The 17,588-nt window shown below is 38.9% G+C and overlaps 2 long non-coding RNA genes across 2 annotated transcripts in view; one reads left to right on the forward strand and one right to left on the reverse strand.

The window, feature by feature from the left end:
- LOC309641249 overlaps positions 1–17,588 on the reverse strand; it is a 314,747-nt gene that overhangs the window by 12,774 nt on the left and 284,385 nt on the right. The gene's annotated exons all lie outside the window — the stretch shown is intronic.
- LOC309641246 overlaps positions 1–17,588 on the forward strand; it is a 265,172-nt gene that overhangs the window by 3,714 nt on the left and 243,870 nt on the right. The gene's annotated exons all lie outside the window — the stretch shown is intronic.

Raw genomic sequence — 17,588 nt, forward strand, 5'->3', positions numbered from 1 at the left:
TACCTTCAAGGTTATTATCAATATGTATGTTCCTATTACCATTTTCTTAATTGTTTTGGGTTTGTTGTTGTGGGTCTTCTTCTTCTCTTGTGTTTCCCGCCGAGAGAAGTTTCTGTAGCATTTGTTTTAAAGCTGGTTTGGTGGTGCTGAATTCTCTTAGCTCTTGCTTGTATGAAAAGCTTTTGATTTCTCCATCGAATCTGAATGCGATCCTTGCTGGGTAGAGTAATCTTGGTGGTAGGTTTTGCTCTTTCATCACTTTAAGTATGTTCTGCCACTCCATTCTGGCTTGCAGAGTTTCCACTGAAAAATCAGCTGATAACCTTATGGAGATTCCTTTGTATGTTATTTTTTGTTTTTCCCTTGCTGCTTTTAATATTTTTTCTTTGAATTTAATTTTTGTTAGTTTCATTAATATGTGTCTTGGTATGTTTTTCCTCAGGTTTATCTTGTATGGGGCTCTCTGTGCTTCCTGGACTTGGATGATGACTATTTCCTTTCCCATGTTAGGGAAGTTTTCCACTATAATCTCCTCAAATGTTTTCTCAGACCCTTTCTTTTTCTCTTCTTCTTCTGGGACACCTATAATTTGAATGTTGGTGAGTTTAGTGTTGTCCCAAAGGTCTCTGAGATTGTCTTCAATTCTTGTCATTCTTTTTTCTTTATTCTGCTCCTCGGAAGTTATTTCCACCATTTTGTCTTCCAGCTCACTTATTTGGTCTTCTGCCTCTGTTAATCTGTTATTGATTTCTTCTAGTGTATTCTTCATTTCAGTTATTGTGTTGTTCATCTCTGTTTGCTTGTTTTACAGTTCTTCTAGATCTTTGTTAAACATTTCCTATATTTTCTCAATCTGTGCCTCCATTCTATTTCCAAGATTCTGGATCATCTTTACTATCACTACTCTGAATTCTTTTTCAGGTAGATTGCCTATTTCCTCTTCATTTATTTGGTCTTGTAGGTTTTTACCTTCCTCCTTCATCTGTGACATATTTTTTTGCCATCTCATTTTTTTTTATGAGTGGGATTGTGTTCCTGTCTTACTGGTTGTATGGCCTGAGGCTTCCAACACTGGAGTTTGTAGGCTATTGTGTAGAGCTGGGTCTTGGTGCTGATATGAGGAACTATGTGAGACCTCACTCCGATGAATATTCCCTGGGGTGTGAGGTTCTCTGTTATTCCAGTGGTTCGGACTTGGACCTCCCACCACAGGAGCTTTGCCCGACCCAAGCCATGTGGGGCAGCAAAAAAAATTAAAAAATAAAAAATAAAATTAGACTAGGAAACTAACAGATATGTTAGAAAGAATATAAAAATAAAAATATAGATGAATCAACAACCGGAAGGTATATCAGTACCACAATAGTAAAAAAGAGGAGGAGGGAAAAGAAAAAAAAGGGGAGTAAAAGGCCTTGTCTGTGGAGGGCGGGGCCTACAAAAGGGTGAGGTTTGGGCAGTGGGTGGGGCTATGCTTAGGACCCACAGGGCTGGAAAAGGCCCTGGGGGCTGTGGAAGGTGGGGCTTAGGCTCAAGAAACAGTAGGGGCCCAGGTTCACCCCCACCCCTGGTCTCAGAGGGCAGGGGACCTCACCTGGGAGCCCAGCAGGCTTCCTGGGTTCAATTGGGTGGGGCAAACAGCCTCCTCTCCTCTCCCACTTTTCCTGGACGGCCCCTCCTGCCCGCCTCCTCTGATCTCCCCAGCCTCCCTCCTATGCCCCCAGGACCTATGCAGCCTGGATGGGGCTTTGGAAGGGGGGTACCTGCTTGGGAGCTCAGCAGGCTCCCTGGCCCGAGTGGGCCAGGCAATCACCCTCCGCTCCTCTCCAGCTCCTCCTGGAGAGTCCCTCCTGCCTGCCTCTCCTGATCTCTCTAGCTCAGGGGTACCAATCCTGTCTGGCCTCCACTTCTCCACCCCCTTCAGTCCCCCTATGTCCTACTGGTTCACTTTGGGGTTCCTCCCCTCTCCTTGGGCGTCAGAGTCCCCCACCAGCGGTGGCAGGCCCCCGAGTTTTGGGGAGACACTAACTCCATGTCTTCCCACACCGCCATCTTCCTGCATCTCCTAAACAAGTGGGTTTTGACAAAAAGGCAAAGGCAATTCAATGCAGAAACGTTAGGCTTTTCAACAAATGTTGTTCAAATATTTAGAAATCCACATGCAAGAAGATGAACTCAGATCCTGTCTAGTGCCACATAAGAAAATTAACGCAAATGGATCACCGACTTAGATGTAAAACCTAATACTACAAAATTTATGGAAGAAAGCATAGGAGAAAATCTCTGTGACCTTGGGTTGTCAAAGGTTTCTTAGGACATCAAAAGGAAGATCCATTAAACTGGAGTTAAAATTAGGAACTTTTGTTCTTCAAAAGACACCTTTAAGATAAACAAAATGACAAGCCACATTGGTAGAAAATATTTTCAAATTTTTAAAAAACGGGCCAAAGATTTGAACATACACTTCACTAATGAATGAATGGCACTGTAGGCTGAATAATGGCTTCCCCAAATTTATCCCTATCCTAAACTCTGGAATCCGTGAGTGTTACCTTTGGAATAAAAAAAGACTTTGTAGATGTGCGTAAATTAACGATTTTGAGATGGGAGATTATCCTGGATTATCTGGGTGGGCCCTAAATGCAATCACATGTTCCATATAAGAGGAAAGCAGATGAAGCTTTGACCATAGGAGAGAAGAAGGCCATGTGATGGAAGCAGAGGGAAGCAAAGTCAGAGAGAGAAGATGTTGTACCATGGCTTTGAAGATGGAGGAAGGGAAAATGAGCCAAGGAATTCAAGGAATGCAGCTCTAGATGCTGGAAAGGTCAAGGAAATGGATTCTCCCCTAGATTTCTGCTAACACCTTGATTTTGGCTTAGTAAAACTGATTTCAGACATCTAGTCTCCAGAACTGTGAGAGAATAACTTTCAGTTGTTTCAAGTCAACAAGTCTGTGATAATTTATTACAGCAGCCATAGAAATCTAATACAGATGGTGTAAAAGCCCATGAAAAGACATTCAACGTCATTAGTCATGAGGGAAATAATTAATAAACCAACCATATCAAGTGTTGGTGAGAATATGAAGAGACTAGAACTCACACACAGATGGTGGGAATATCAAGTGGTAAACCACTTTGGAAAACAGTTTAGTGGTTTTGTTAAAAGTTCATAAACATGCACCATATGATGCAGTCATCCAAATCCTAGGTATTTACCCAAGATAAAAGAAAGTAAACTACCATACATAGACTTGCATGTGAATGTTTATAGCAACTTTATTTGTAACATCCAAAAACTGGAAATGGCCCATAAAGAGGTGAATGGATAAAAAATGGTGGTATATCCATACAATGGAATGAAACTAAGCAGTAAGAAGAAATGTATGAATAAAACATGAAAAAATATGGATGAATCTTAAAATCATTCTGAGTGAAAGAAGACCAAAAAAAAAAAAAAAGTACTTACTGCAAAATTCTATTTAAATAGAACTGTAGAAAATGAAAACTAATCAACAGTGACAGAAAGCAAAGAAGTATCTGCCTGGGAAGAAGGCATGGGAAGGACAGAAGGGATGGATTACCAAGGGGCAAGAAGGAACTTTGGGGATGACAGATGGTTTCATAAGTATATATGGATGTCAAAACTCAACAAATTGTGCTTATATGAAGTTTACATTTATACTTCAATAAAACTGTTAAAATGAATAAATACAAGAATATTTTTGATTATCTATTTTCAATCTAGGAGGTGGATCTAAATTCCAAATCCATAGACTGTTAATGTTGAGGGCATTTGTTTTCACAGAGCATATAAGGCCTCCAAAGGCTTTTAAATGCCTAAAATTTACTAATTTGATTTGTAGTCAGGTTGACAGTATTATATATTACGTCTTAGTGAACTTTTCTTCCAATATGAAACAATATCCTGTATAGAACATTTATTAATTACTATGTAATGTTTAGTTTTCCAAGTCATTGTAACTACCTGAGGGAGGAATAAATGGCTCTGTTCAATTGGAAAAGATGATATGAGTTATATTATCTACAAGGTGCCTAGCATGTGAGTAATTGGTAGAACAATAGTAAAGGAAGAGGTAAAAGCCTAAGGAAAATTAACATAAAATACAATTCTGTAAAATATTTAAACATATAAAAATGAATAACTTAGTTTCTATTTCACTCTAAATTCTAGTATTTCTATACCATCTTTATTTTTTAAGTTATTTATAAAAACCATTTATATAGACTTCCAACATATGATTAAACACAGTATTTTGCTTCTAAGTCCTTAAAGATAAAAAAAAAATTCCTGACTTAAATAAAGAAGCTGACAGATTAGGAAGTGAAATTGAAGATTTAAGAAAAAAGAAAAAGATAAACTAGACCATGAACAAATGCTATAATATCTACATGGAAGGACTTCCTGAGGATAAAGGAATCATGGAATTGGTATTAAAAATGGGAGTCATGATTAAAGCTCACTCTTTGGGTTAATTTAAACCAAACTGAATTTTCTTGCTTATTACGTTATATAATAATAATAATATGAAATATTAAAAGGACCACTTCTCAATTTCCTCCTTCTATCTTCCTTAGTGGAGTGTTTTCCCCAATACGGGTAGAATCTGTCTAATCAATGTGGCCAGGGCATGGCTGCCCATTGTCATAAAAAGTTGCTGTGTTTCAAACCAAGTCCACACAGTCCAAAAACATTCTTTTATAATGAATACTAAGCATGTACTTCAAACATTTAAACCATTTGTACAGATCCACTTGTCAAACAGCAAACTCAATACCAACATTCATTACAGGGTTAAAAGAAGAGAAAATAAAACCATCCTTATTTTGCATTTCCTTTGTCAAAGTATTTCACCAAACGCTAAATTGTTAACTGAGAATGGAAATTTATAGAATAGTATACTATCTCTCTTTTAAAAGTATATGCATATGTACCTATAATGTTTGATATCCTAAGAATTGAAAGAAGCAAGGAAAATACTTTTTCAGGCTATAAACTGCGTGGCAAATATCCAAATGGTCTCAGTTTCTGCTTACAATGCATGCTAACAGTTTTATTATCAACTTTTTTACTACAAAGAAAAGTGCAGCTGTTCATTCCTCTTAACTCTGATGAATTAGCTGCTGACCTCAAAGATGTTAAGCCCTGTGTTAAAATTAAGACTATAGAGAACTGGCATATTTTGTATGTGAGAATGCAAACTCTTTCTACATTATCCTATCAGCTCTGACAGGCTCTGTTAGGTCTCAGACTTAAGTCTTTCCGAGTCAGCTAACAGCATTAAAATATGGACACAGAAATATTAGCACCTAGTCCTGAGTTTAAGTATCATCACCAAGAATCATGGCTCATTTGCAGCTGCTTATTGCTGCCATTTACTTTTCCAGATCAGGAGGAAATTGAAGGTGCAATTCTACGAACAACTGCCACACCTCCCTTTAAGGCAGCAACTAAAATCAGTGAGGCCAGATGGCTTAAAGACTGTGGATATAGACAATGCTCCTTATTTCTATTTTTTGCATCATCTTCCAAACCGTAAACCTCTCTGTTTATCCATCCTCTCTTCTATTCTAATACCCATCATGTTCTGACTTCATTTTTCCTGACTCAGATTTCTACTCCATTCCTTCTCCTAGACTCTTGCTTTTATCCTCTAGAATTTTGAATTTGTGAAAAAAGAAAGTCCTGTCTTCACGAGCTTCATCAAATATTCCCTTTCCTTCCTTCCTCAACAGAAACCTTTCTCTGCCCAGCACAGCTGCAGCAGAGGCAGATATGCACCATCAGAACCCTTCAAAGAAGAACTTACTGACCAGCTGCAGGCAGTGTGGTGAACAACCTCCTATAAGCTGCCATCTCTCTCCTGGTTGGCAACAGCTAATGGGTCTCCTCATCTGAAGTCACCCCTTTCTTGAGGACAGGCTGCAGCTAGTAGCTGAGTGAGGTATCTGAGTGCAGCTATTTTGGCCCCAATATAGGGCACTCTGATGGGCTATCTTCACCGAAGCACTACCTGCAGAGTTAATAAGATTGTTATCAGCACTGCCTTGCAATTTCTTCCTCTGCCAAATGCAGCCTCTTCCTTTCTCTCCTCACAGGGGTTATTCCTAACAAAAAACAAAACAAAACAAAAAACTTGCCCTTTGAAGTCCATCTCAGTGTCTACTTCCAGAGACCCCAGCCTGTGATCGTTGGTATTAGTAGTGGTCCAACAAGCAATCAATAAGATGGGATTTGGGGTCTGATCCTTCATCTGGCTGATGATGGTAAGTCTTGATGGCAGATGAAACACAGACAGCCCCTGGCACAAAGTGGCCATCCAGTTGTTAAAACTGTCACGGGTTGCAAATTGGGAGGCTGTAACAGTGGAAGGGGCAGTGAATCTGGGAATGAATGAATGAATGAATGTTCGCTCATGGGCAATGATGAATGTCCTGGCCAGTTGTTCACGGGCATAGAAACGAAAAGACTAGAAAATCAGGACAAGAAGGTGTGGGACTGAGGCATGAGGATGGAAATGTGGGAGTCAGCATGAAGTGTAAAGATTTTTGTTAATGCCCAACAGGGAGCATCGACCATGGAAGAAGCAATAAACAAGCAAGCAGACAAATGACCTGGTCAGTTGACACCATGGCTGATGCCGTAAGTGCTGGCACGATGCACACACAAAGTGGGCACAGTGGCAGAGCTGAAGACTCTGTACAGGCCCAACTATATGGATTCCACTTTATCCAGGCTGATTTATTTGTTTATCATTTATCATGGCTGAATGTCCAATCTGCCAGATACAGAGACCAATGCTAAGTGCCTAATATGGACGCATATTCTTCCTCAAGGAGAATAACTGGCCACTTGGTGATGAGAATTACACTGGTTTGCTCCCATCCTAGAAGGTCCAGCTCTTTGTCCTCACAGGGATAGAGAATTATTCCAAGTATGCTTTTGCTTTTCCTCACTGCAGGGCCTCAACTTGTATTACTAAGTGTTTGATCCACTGGCATGAGATCTCTTATAACATCATTATCAGGCCAGAGGATTCACTTCATGGCAACACAGATGTGAGAGTGGGCACATGACATATCCCACACTGGTAATATCATGCACTGTGTCACCCAGAAGGCATAGCCTGATAGTGCATTAAAAGCTCTACCAAAAGCACAGTTGAAGCACCAGCCCACAGATAACACTCTGAAAAAATGGAGTACATTTACCAGGATGCAGTGTATATATATTGACTCAAAGACTTTTATATAGAGCTGTGTTCTCGATAGGAAGGACACATGCGTCTAAGAACCAAGGAGGTAGAAACAGAAGTGGACCTGCTGATCATCACTTCCAAAGACCCACTGAGGGACTTTGGGCTTCCTATCCCTGCAAATCTGGACTCTGCATATTCAAAGTCCCTCATTCTTAGAAGGATCACTTTTGCCAAAAGACGAAGCAAGCATCCCATTGAATTATAAGTTTTGGCTGCTGCCTGAACACTTCAGACTCTGTTTCTAGAGACTAGTAGGTAAGAAGGTGATCTCCAACTTGGCAAATGTAGTTGCTCATGATCATTAGGAGAGGAAAAGGCTGCTGCCATACAATGAAGGCAGGGAGGACTATGTGTGGTATCTAGATAATCCATGTCATGCCTCTTCATACTTCTTTGCCCAATTTTGAATGTAAATGGACAAATACAGTGAACCCAACCTGAGAAGAGCATGGTGACAAGAGGCTCAGATTCCTGAGAGTAGGGTCTGGATCACGCCATCAGGTAAGCCAGCAAGGACAAGCTGAGGGGGAGGAAAATGTAGAATAAGTAATAGAGGAGTGAGACAACGAGTATTAATTGCAGCCCTGAGATCAAACGTAGCAGCAGGGACTATAGTTTGTCTCACTCATCTCCATCCTCTATATATCCCCTTGGAAGAGTTAACCATGGGAATTCTGGAGGAGCTGCTCTCTGAACTTATATAGAGAAGTAGATTAAATTGGCACAAAGGACAGACTATGGTAGACCAGATATCTGTCCAGATTCTCCTTCAAAAAAGTTCTCATTGCTCTGTTGAAGGGAGCTTGAGCAGCAGTATCCAGCTTCAACTCCTTTGGTGTCAGCCTCTGCTGAAGGGCCTTGCCTAGGCCAGGTCCTTCCCAGGATTTCCTACCTTTGGTGACTGAGTGAGGTTGAGTGAGACCTGCCCATTTCAGGGCATACGCCAATGGGCAATGCTCATTCCAGAGTGTCTCACTGGGTTGGCAGAGGCTTTGTTGGGCCTGTATCTAAGTTCAACTTCTCTGCCCAATCCTGCTTCTTCCCCTTTCCCTTCACAGGTGTTGACCCCTAACTCCAGCTAACTGTATCTTGCACCCCAAACTCCATCTCAATGTCTGGTCCATCTCCAAACCTACAACATCACCAGTTCTACCTTTGGACATTCACGTGAAGGTTGTCTACTCTCTCTGAGTGCCACTGCACATGTGCACAGGTATTGGTATCTTGGTGGCTTCTACAAGGTAGAGAATGTCACTGGTTGTAATGCAGGAGAGTAGCCTATTAACATAATTGCACTCAGAATGAGAGAAAAACTACATTTTGCAAGGTCAGGGAGTGCTGTCAGGAGGATGATGAAACTTCAGGACAGTGGAAGCTTGAGTACATGCTGTGCTTATGCTCATGTGGAAAATGCAGAAATGAATGGGGACATCTGCCTGATGGGTGGGGAGAAAGAGATCTTTTCCTGGTTTATTTAAGAGTGAAAATTAAAGATGGGGTGGGGTGGTATCTATAGAGAATGACTTTGTCTGTGTGATATGTTACTTACTCCCTTAAAAAAAAATCTGCCTAGAAGACTGACATTCTTCTTCAAGGATTCTGGAAATAATTTGTGCTTCCTTTTAATGTGACATCTTTTGCAAACTGGACATTGAGAGTGCCTAGTTTTATTCAGGTTACCCCTGAGGAATTATCATCCAAGATTTCAGACCTGCAGTTAAGTATTCAGCTATATCTCAGATTAAAATATTCATGCTAAACTGGATCCAGGAGTAAATTTTCAGCCTGATTATCAAACTGAATAAAAATGGTGTAAATGACTGTGGTCAATAGATCCAAGCCATCATGGTTCCTGGAATACACAGAAAATCATTAAGGAGTTCTTACCACAATCTGAGTTACAGTTTCATAATTCCTATTTCTGAACTGGCTGGTACAGAGGAAAAACTAGACATATAGCATTATAAGGATTGACTAAATTGAGGACGTGTTAAAATTTTTTTCATTACATCATCATCTAGACAGTACTTTACAGTCTAACTGCAACAACCTCCCAAATTCCTAAGAAATTACTTTTCCATCCATAAGGAGAGAAGAGGTTGATGGCAGATGTGCTAAAAAATTTATCTTTCTCAATGGAAAGTCAAAATATGCTGGATTTTTTTTTTTTTTTTACTGCTACTGTAGGTTTTTCAATTATGCAAGCATTGGAACATTCAAACATACTGTGTCTCTAACACTGGAGAAATATATGGAGGGTACTGTGCCAGGATTGGTAGAACAATGACCATGATTAGAGCACACTGCTAAAATGGAAAAGGGGTGCAAGTCCTCAGGCACAGGTGCCCTCTTGGTTATTACCTACAGAGACAGCTAGACAAGCTATCTTGATAACAAATCCCTGATTCTACAGAGAGGCAATGTACGAAGTCCCAGATAATGAATATTGCTCACTTAAAGCCAATCATGACAATCCCATTTACCTTTCCAAGTGCCCAATTTCCCAGCCTGCTTTGCAGCCGAGGTGGTCATGGGTCTCAGTTACCATCAATGATATGTAAGGGGACATAAGGCAAGAGGGAAGCAGATGTAACCAGGTTTGTAGGTTTGATAGTACAAAACCGGAGTTCTCATACGATAAAGCTCCCATTTATCATACACTAAATTGTAGGTATGAATGGTGAGTACTTAGATATCTGAAAAATTGAAAAACAATTAACACATTTTCTCTGTGAAGTAGGAGGTAAAATTTTATCTGCTGCACATGATGGGGGTGAAAAGAGGGTCACATATTTGAAGAAAGTGAAAAGCTTCAGTTTAATCCTTTAAAAATTTTTGCCCCATGTTGGTCCAAGTTCTATTCATTCCATGGAGCATTAACTCCTTTGCATTTGACTCTTGTGTACCTGGCCACTCTGGGAAGACAGATCCATTAATGTGCTTCAGCTGAATCGGAAGTGGTGTGACAGACAAAAGCAGAGTCACGTGGGTCCAGTTAGATCAGATTCGGATATCAAAGGCACTAAGGCTCCCACTTTGGTGCATATGATGGAGGCTGTGTCAAAGCCCAGAACTCATTCAGAGAGGCTGAAACAGGTGGCAGCATTAGTGGATGAGGCAAACAGGAAGGCAGCTGGAGCTCTCTCCAAACAAGAAGCTAGGACTCAGAGGATAATGGGTCAAAGCAAATCTGAGGGGATGCAAAACCAGATCTAAAACATCCTCTTTTCATTAACCCAGGCATCAGCCAAGTCTGATATAACCATACAACTTCATCTAGATTTGTAAAGAGAAGTAGAAGGCAAGGCCATTAAAAGAAGGGAAGCTCGCCACATGATTACCCCTATTCCACAGATACCCTCATGAAGATAGCAGCTTAGAAATCATTGCAACTAGGACCTCCGCTATCTGTTAATTTAGGACAAGATCGGGAGTAAAATTAACAGTGATCTGGTCCCACAAGACTGGAGTGGGGTGGAGAGAACACGTAAGTCAGAGGAATAGTAGTCAAGGGTGAATTTAGACAATGTCTCAACTTCTTTCCAAATGTTAAGTGAAGGAGGGGGATGATAACACTGGGTTTATAATGAATAAGCGATAAGAATAACAGAATAAACAATCTCAATTATACTCATTTTCCAAAGCGACAGACAAGGTACGAATTTTTTAATCACCCTCTGGATTTCATGGGGAATCTCTCATTCATATGTCTGCACAGTGCTCCTAGTCCTAACTTATGTTTTCCTCTGAACTCTTCTGCTTCTCTGTAGCTGAGAGAGTCCTTTATAGGGAGAGAGAGAAAGTAAAAGAAAAAATCAGTTCTCCAGTTCATACTCCATTAGATAGTGTCATCTGAACATATCAGCTAAATTTATGGCACTTCTGTTCTCTCGAGTGGGCTGTCTGTCTCTAAAGATCATCCATTTCCCTGTCAGATTGGGAGCACAAGAAGCTGCTTCAGGTCAGGCAGGAACCAGCACATCAGTTAATACTCCGAATGTGGCCTCGGTATGAGATTTGATCCGGCCACTATCTTTCTTCACACAGATAGAACATCTCCATTTCCTGAATATTGTTTTGCAACTTAATCATATTTACAAGATCACTCAGCCTTATATCATCTGCAGATCTTAGCCTAGACACAGACATTCTCTTCTAAAGGAAGATTTACAAGGAGCCTGCCTAGAGGAAGTGAGATGCTCCAGATGACCCCTGAAAGTCCCTGCCAGGCTGTGTTTTGAATTTTCCATAACATTTCATTATGTAAAACAGACCCATTAGCTGTGTTTACTCAGGCACATGGAAGAAGATTGAGACAATTACCTAAAAATCCACTGTGACTAAAGAAAAAGTGGGAAATGGGGCCTGAGTTATCCAGGGTGTTTATTTCCATTGATCAAAGTCACAAAATAATTACTTCATTTCACTCTGCCTGATTAGTCATAAGTTCTGGACAGTTTTTATCTTAGGACAGACTGAAAGGGAAATATGGTGAAACACTATAAAAACTGAAATAGCAGAAAACTGTCCATTAAGGGTTCTGTATTTAAAGTGAAAGAACACTTCCATAAAGTCAGAATTGTTTAAAGTGTAAGTTAGATTACTGAGGCTAAAAGAACTAATTCAGTGAATACTGATGAAGAAATGATGATCAAAAGAACACTAAATTTACACCACAAATAATAAAAAGGCTTTTGCTAGTTCTTAATCAGAATCATGGTCACAATGCTGAGCTTCACAGAAGATCACAAAATAAGAGGTAAATAATATATGAGATACTCTTTCTAGTAGGTGCTACATGATCTAAAGAAAGAGACATTTTGAAACACTGTTTAGAATTATTGAAAACTTACCCATGAATTTAAAATTCACCAAGGCAATGGAAACACAAAAGACCCCAAATAGCCAAAGCAATCCTGAGAAAGAAAAACAGAGCTGGAGGAATCAGCCTCCCTGATTTCAGAGTATACTACAAGCCTACAGTAATAAAAACAGTATGGTACTGGCACAAAAACAGAAATATGGATCAATGGAACAGGATAGAAAGTCCAGAAATAAACTCACGCAACTATGGTCAACTAATCTACAACAAAGGAGCCAAGAATATACAATGGAGAAAAGACAGCCTCTTTGATAAGTGGTGCTGGGAAAACTGGACAGCTACATGTAAAAAAAATGAAATTATAACACCCTCTAACACCATACACAAAAATAAACTCAGAATGGATCAAAGACATAAATGTAAGGCCAGACACTATCAAACTCTTAGAGGAAAACATGGCAGAACACTCTTTGACATTAACTGCAGCAGTATCTTTTTTGATCCATCTCCTAGAGTAATGAAAATAAAAACAAAAATAAACAAATGGGACCTAATTAAACTTAAAAGCTTCTGCACAGCAAAGGAAACTATAAACAAGATGAAAAGACAACCCTCAGAATGGGAGAAAATATTTGCAAACTAAGCGACTGACAAGGGATTAGTCTCCAATACATACAAACAGCTCATGCAGCTCTATGTGAAAAAAACAAACAACCCAATCAAAAAATGGGCAGAAGATTTAAAGACATTTCTCCAAAGAAGACATACAGATGGCCGAAAAGCACATGAAAAGATGTTCAACATCACTAATTATCAGAGAAATGCAAATCAAAACACACTGGTCAGAATGGCCATCATCAAAAAGTCTACAAACAATAAATACTGGAGAGGGTGTGGAGAGAAGGGAACCCTCTTACACTGCTGGTGGGAATGTAAATTGGTACAACCACTATGTAGAACAGTATGGAGATTCCTTAAAAAACTAAAAATAAAACTACCATATAATCCAGCAATTCCACTCCTGGGCATATATCCTGAGAAAACCATAATCCAAAAGGATACATGCACCCCAATGTTCACTGAAGCACTGTTTACAATAGCCAAGACATGGAAGCAACCTAAATGTCCACGGACAGAGGAATGGGTAAAGAAGTTGTGGTACATATATGCAATGAAATATTACTCAGCCATAAAAAAGAAGGTCATAGTAAGTGAAGTAAGTCAGACAGAGAAAGACAAATATATGATATTGCTTATATGTGGAATCTTAAAAATGGTACAAATAAACTGATTTACAAAACAGAAATAGAGTCACAGATGTAGCAAACAAACTTATGGTTACCAGGGGGAAAGGGGAGGAGGGATAAATTGGGAGATTGGGATTGACATATGTACACTACTGTATATAAAATAGATAACTAATAAGGACCTACTATATAGTGCAGGGAACTCTACTCAATACTCTGTAATGACCTATATGGGAAAAGAATCTAAAAAAGAGTGGATATATGTATATGTATAACTGATCACTTTGCTGTACAGCAGAAACTAAAGCAACACTGTAAATCAACTATATTCCACTAAAAATTTTAAGAAATAAAATAACATTCAACAAGGGAAACACAAGTTAATTCTCATAATGGGAATAATGAAAATAAATACCCCAAAATTGGACTACTGTGATTCAAGAAAGTGATTTAAAACAAAACCCAATTTTTCTTTTTCCATGGTTGATGAAATATCAAGTCACAAACCATGCTCATCATAATTTTCTATATTTGGTACTGGCAAGGCTATTTACTTTCGGCCAAAGATCATGAAACATTCCTTGGCAATGGGATCTCTTAATCTGTGAAACATTATCTGAGGGAAAATGGTAGAATCCCCTTCACTGGTCACTCACTGTTTACTTCAAAATTAGAGTGGACAAAATATGATAAGACATATCATGGGAAGCAAATTCACTTTAAAGGGAGAAATGAGACATAAAAAAGATAAAAAAGGGAAACAACTTCTGCTCAGTGCCCACTCTGTGAAAGAAAGGCATTTTAACACACTCATTTAATATTTGCAGCCACTCTGGGAAAGAATGTTATGAACATTTTGCAGATGAGAAAACTGAAGCTAAGAGCAGCTTGCTGAAGTCAAGAGTAGTGAATGACAGGACTGGGGACTTGACCCAGGTCTGTTATATACTGTGATGGTTAATTTTATGTGTTAACTTGACTAGGGCATGGGATGGCCACATAATTTGGTTAAACATTATCCTGGGTGGGTCTGTGAGGGTGTTTCTGGATGAGAAACATCAGAATAACATTTATTCTGAATGAATGTTATCCAGAATAACATTTTATTCGATAGGCTGAGTGAATAAGATTGCTCTCCCCAACGTGGGTAGGTCTCATCCAATCTGTTTGAGGCCTGAATAGAATAAAAGCTGGAGTAAGAAAGAATTCATTCTCTGTTTTTCAGCTGGGATGTTGGTTTTCTGCACTTGAACTGGAACTTACACCATCAGCTCTCCTGGGTCTTCAGCTTGCAGAAGTGGAACTTCTCAGCCTTCATAATCATATGATCCAGTTTCTCAAAAAAAATCTATATATATATATATATATATATATATATATATATATATATATATATATATATATATATATATATACACATACATACATACATATTAGTTCTGTTTCCCTACAGAACATACCCTTAGGCCCATAGCTCTTTCTGTCCTGAGAAAGAAGGTATGTTAAAGTGACTATCACAGAAAAGTCAAGTGCAGCAATATTTAAATCTCTACTTAATTAGGCAGTCAGTCTTTTTCTATCTTTGCCACGTGTAATAGCGCACTATGTCCAAGATACGAACCTGTAAGGGTAGGAAAAACAAGCATACAATAGCAAAATAAGACTATCTTCTCATCACTGGGTTTGCAAATTAGGAGATTAAAGAAAACTATCAAGAGTCCAGTTACAATAAAGTTATAGGAATGAAAGCCACATTGCTGGGGACTTAATGATGGGTGACAGAAACTATCATCAACAATTCATCCAACGTGCACATTGTTGTCAGAATTCTCTTTCAGTGGCAGCAGGAAATGTAGATCACTCTTTCAAGAAGAGAAAGGAGAGAAAGTGTTATGAGAGGAAAGGATTATGGAAAGAAGTAATCTTTTCAAACAAAATGATACTTCAGTATGTTCATAGGTTGAGAAGAATCAAGGAAAAAAGGAAATGAAACAGTTGAAGGTGAGATTAGATAATTAATAGTTAACAATAATAGGGACTTCCCTGGCAGTCCAGTGGTTAAGACTCTATGCTTCCACTGCAGGGGGCCTGGGTTCGATCCCTGGTCGGGGAACTAAGATCTCACATGCCGTGCGGCACGGCCAAAAAAAGTTTTTTTTTAATCTAAAAAGAATAGTTAACAATAATAATAATAATTGCTATTTAATCAAAATTGCTGAGACACTATTTGAAGGGATGGAAATCAGAGGAAGTAGAAGTGATTCTTTCTGGAAAAAGATGGAAGAAGAAGATGTGAGTAAACTCAGAGCCATATAAGGCATTGCAGTCATTAAGACACTATCGCTAGGAAATCAGGAAGACCTTGGATGTGCATAAAAGGGCCATGCTTAGGGACTTGAATAAAGTAGGAAAGACTAGAATATGTAATATGTGCATGGAAAAAGGGACAGGGACGGCAAGAAGGAATTGGATGGGAAAAGAGGAAAAGGATTGTTGAGCAGCCCTAGGGCAGTTGAGGTGGAACTAAGTTCCTGCTTAGGTGATATTTGCCACCAACCATCAGCATCTTGGAAATAGAAAGGAGATGGTTTGATTTTTCCTAGGTTGATGATTCAGAGGGTAAGAGATGTATCAAAATAGAAAGGGTACAAGTAAGAATAGAGTTGAAATGGAAAGTCAAGGATCCCAAGCTGGGAGGGAGAAAAGTGAATATAATTGGGACTATATACTTGGAAAAATATGAGAAGCCAAGGCCCTGGGAGTTGACTTGAAGAGAAGCTCAATGGAAGTAGAATAATGGCAAAGGCAGAAACATAAGAGGCCAGGAAGATTTTAAATGTTAAAACTTGTTTTAAATTACTTCTGGATGATAATGAGTTCTAAGGTGTAGCCAACTATGTGAACTACTAATATCCCCTGGAACCAATAAGCCAGTATAACAGGATGGAAGGTCAATATACAAAAGTCAATTGTTTTCTTATACACCAACAATGGAAAATTAATATTTGAAATAAAAAAATACATTTACAATAGTCCTTAAAAAATGAAATGCTTAGGTATTCATCTAACAAAATATGTACAGGATCTGTATGCAGAAAACTACAAAAGTCTGATGAAAGAAATCAAATAAGCTATAAAGAAGTGAAGAGAGATTCTGTGTTGTTGGATTGGAAGACACAGTATCATTAGGATGTAAATTCTCAAACTGTAGCTTCAACACAATTAAAGTAAAAACCCCAGCAAACTAGCTTGCGGATATCAACAAGCTGATTCTAAAATTTATATGGAAAAGCAAAACACCTAGAATAGGCAAACATTACTGAAGAACAAAGAGGGCTCACGCTACCTGATGAAGATAGTCACACTCACACTACAATGATCAAGATTGCAAAGTACTGGTAAAAGAAAAGGCACATAAATCAATAGGAGAGAACACACAGCCTAGACATAGACTCATACAAATACAGTCAACTGATCTTTGACAAAGGTGCAAAGATAATTCATCGGAAATAAGAAAGCCTTTCCAACAGGTGTTGCTGGAACAATTGGATATCCGTAAGCAAAATAATGAACTTAGACACAGACTGTATGCCTTATATCAAAATTAACTCAAAATAATATGTAACTGTGAAATGCAAAACTATAAAACTTCTAGAAGAAAACAGAAGAAAATCTCCATTTGATCTTGGGTTAGGTGATGAGTTTTTAGATAAAACACTAAAAGCATGATTCATGGAATAAAAAATTACTAAATTGTATTTTATTGACATTAAAAACTTCCTTTCTGCAAAAGACACTGTTAAAGAATGAAAAGACAAGCTGTAAACCAGGAGAAAATATTTGTACAACACATTAGCCAGAATATACAATGCATTCTTAAAATTCAACAATAGGAAAACAAACAACCCATTAAAATAGGCAAAAGCTCTGATCAGACACCTCACCAGGATATGTAGGTGGTAAATAAGCATATGAAAAGATGTTCAACATTTGTCATTAGAAAAATGCAAATTAAAACAACAATGAGGGCTTCCCTGGTGGTGCAGTGGTTAGGAATCCATCTGCCAATGCAGGGGACAAGGGTTAGGGCCCTGGTCCGGGAAGATCCCACATGCCACGGAGCAACTAAGCCCGTGCACCACAACTACTGAGCCTGTGCTCTAGAGCCTGTGAGTCACAACTACTGAAGCCCGTGCACCTAGAGCCCGTGCTCCGCAACAAAAGAAGATACCGCAATGAG

Source organism: Balaenoptera physalus (assembly GCF_965194825.1).
Source record: "Balaenoptera physalus genome assembly, chromosome: 13".
NCBI lineage: Eukaryota > Metazoa > Chordata > Mammalia > Artiodactyla > Balaenopteridae > Balaenoptera > Balaenoptera physalus.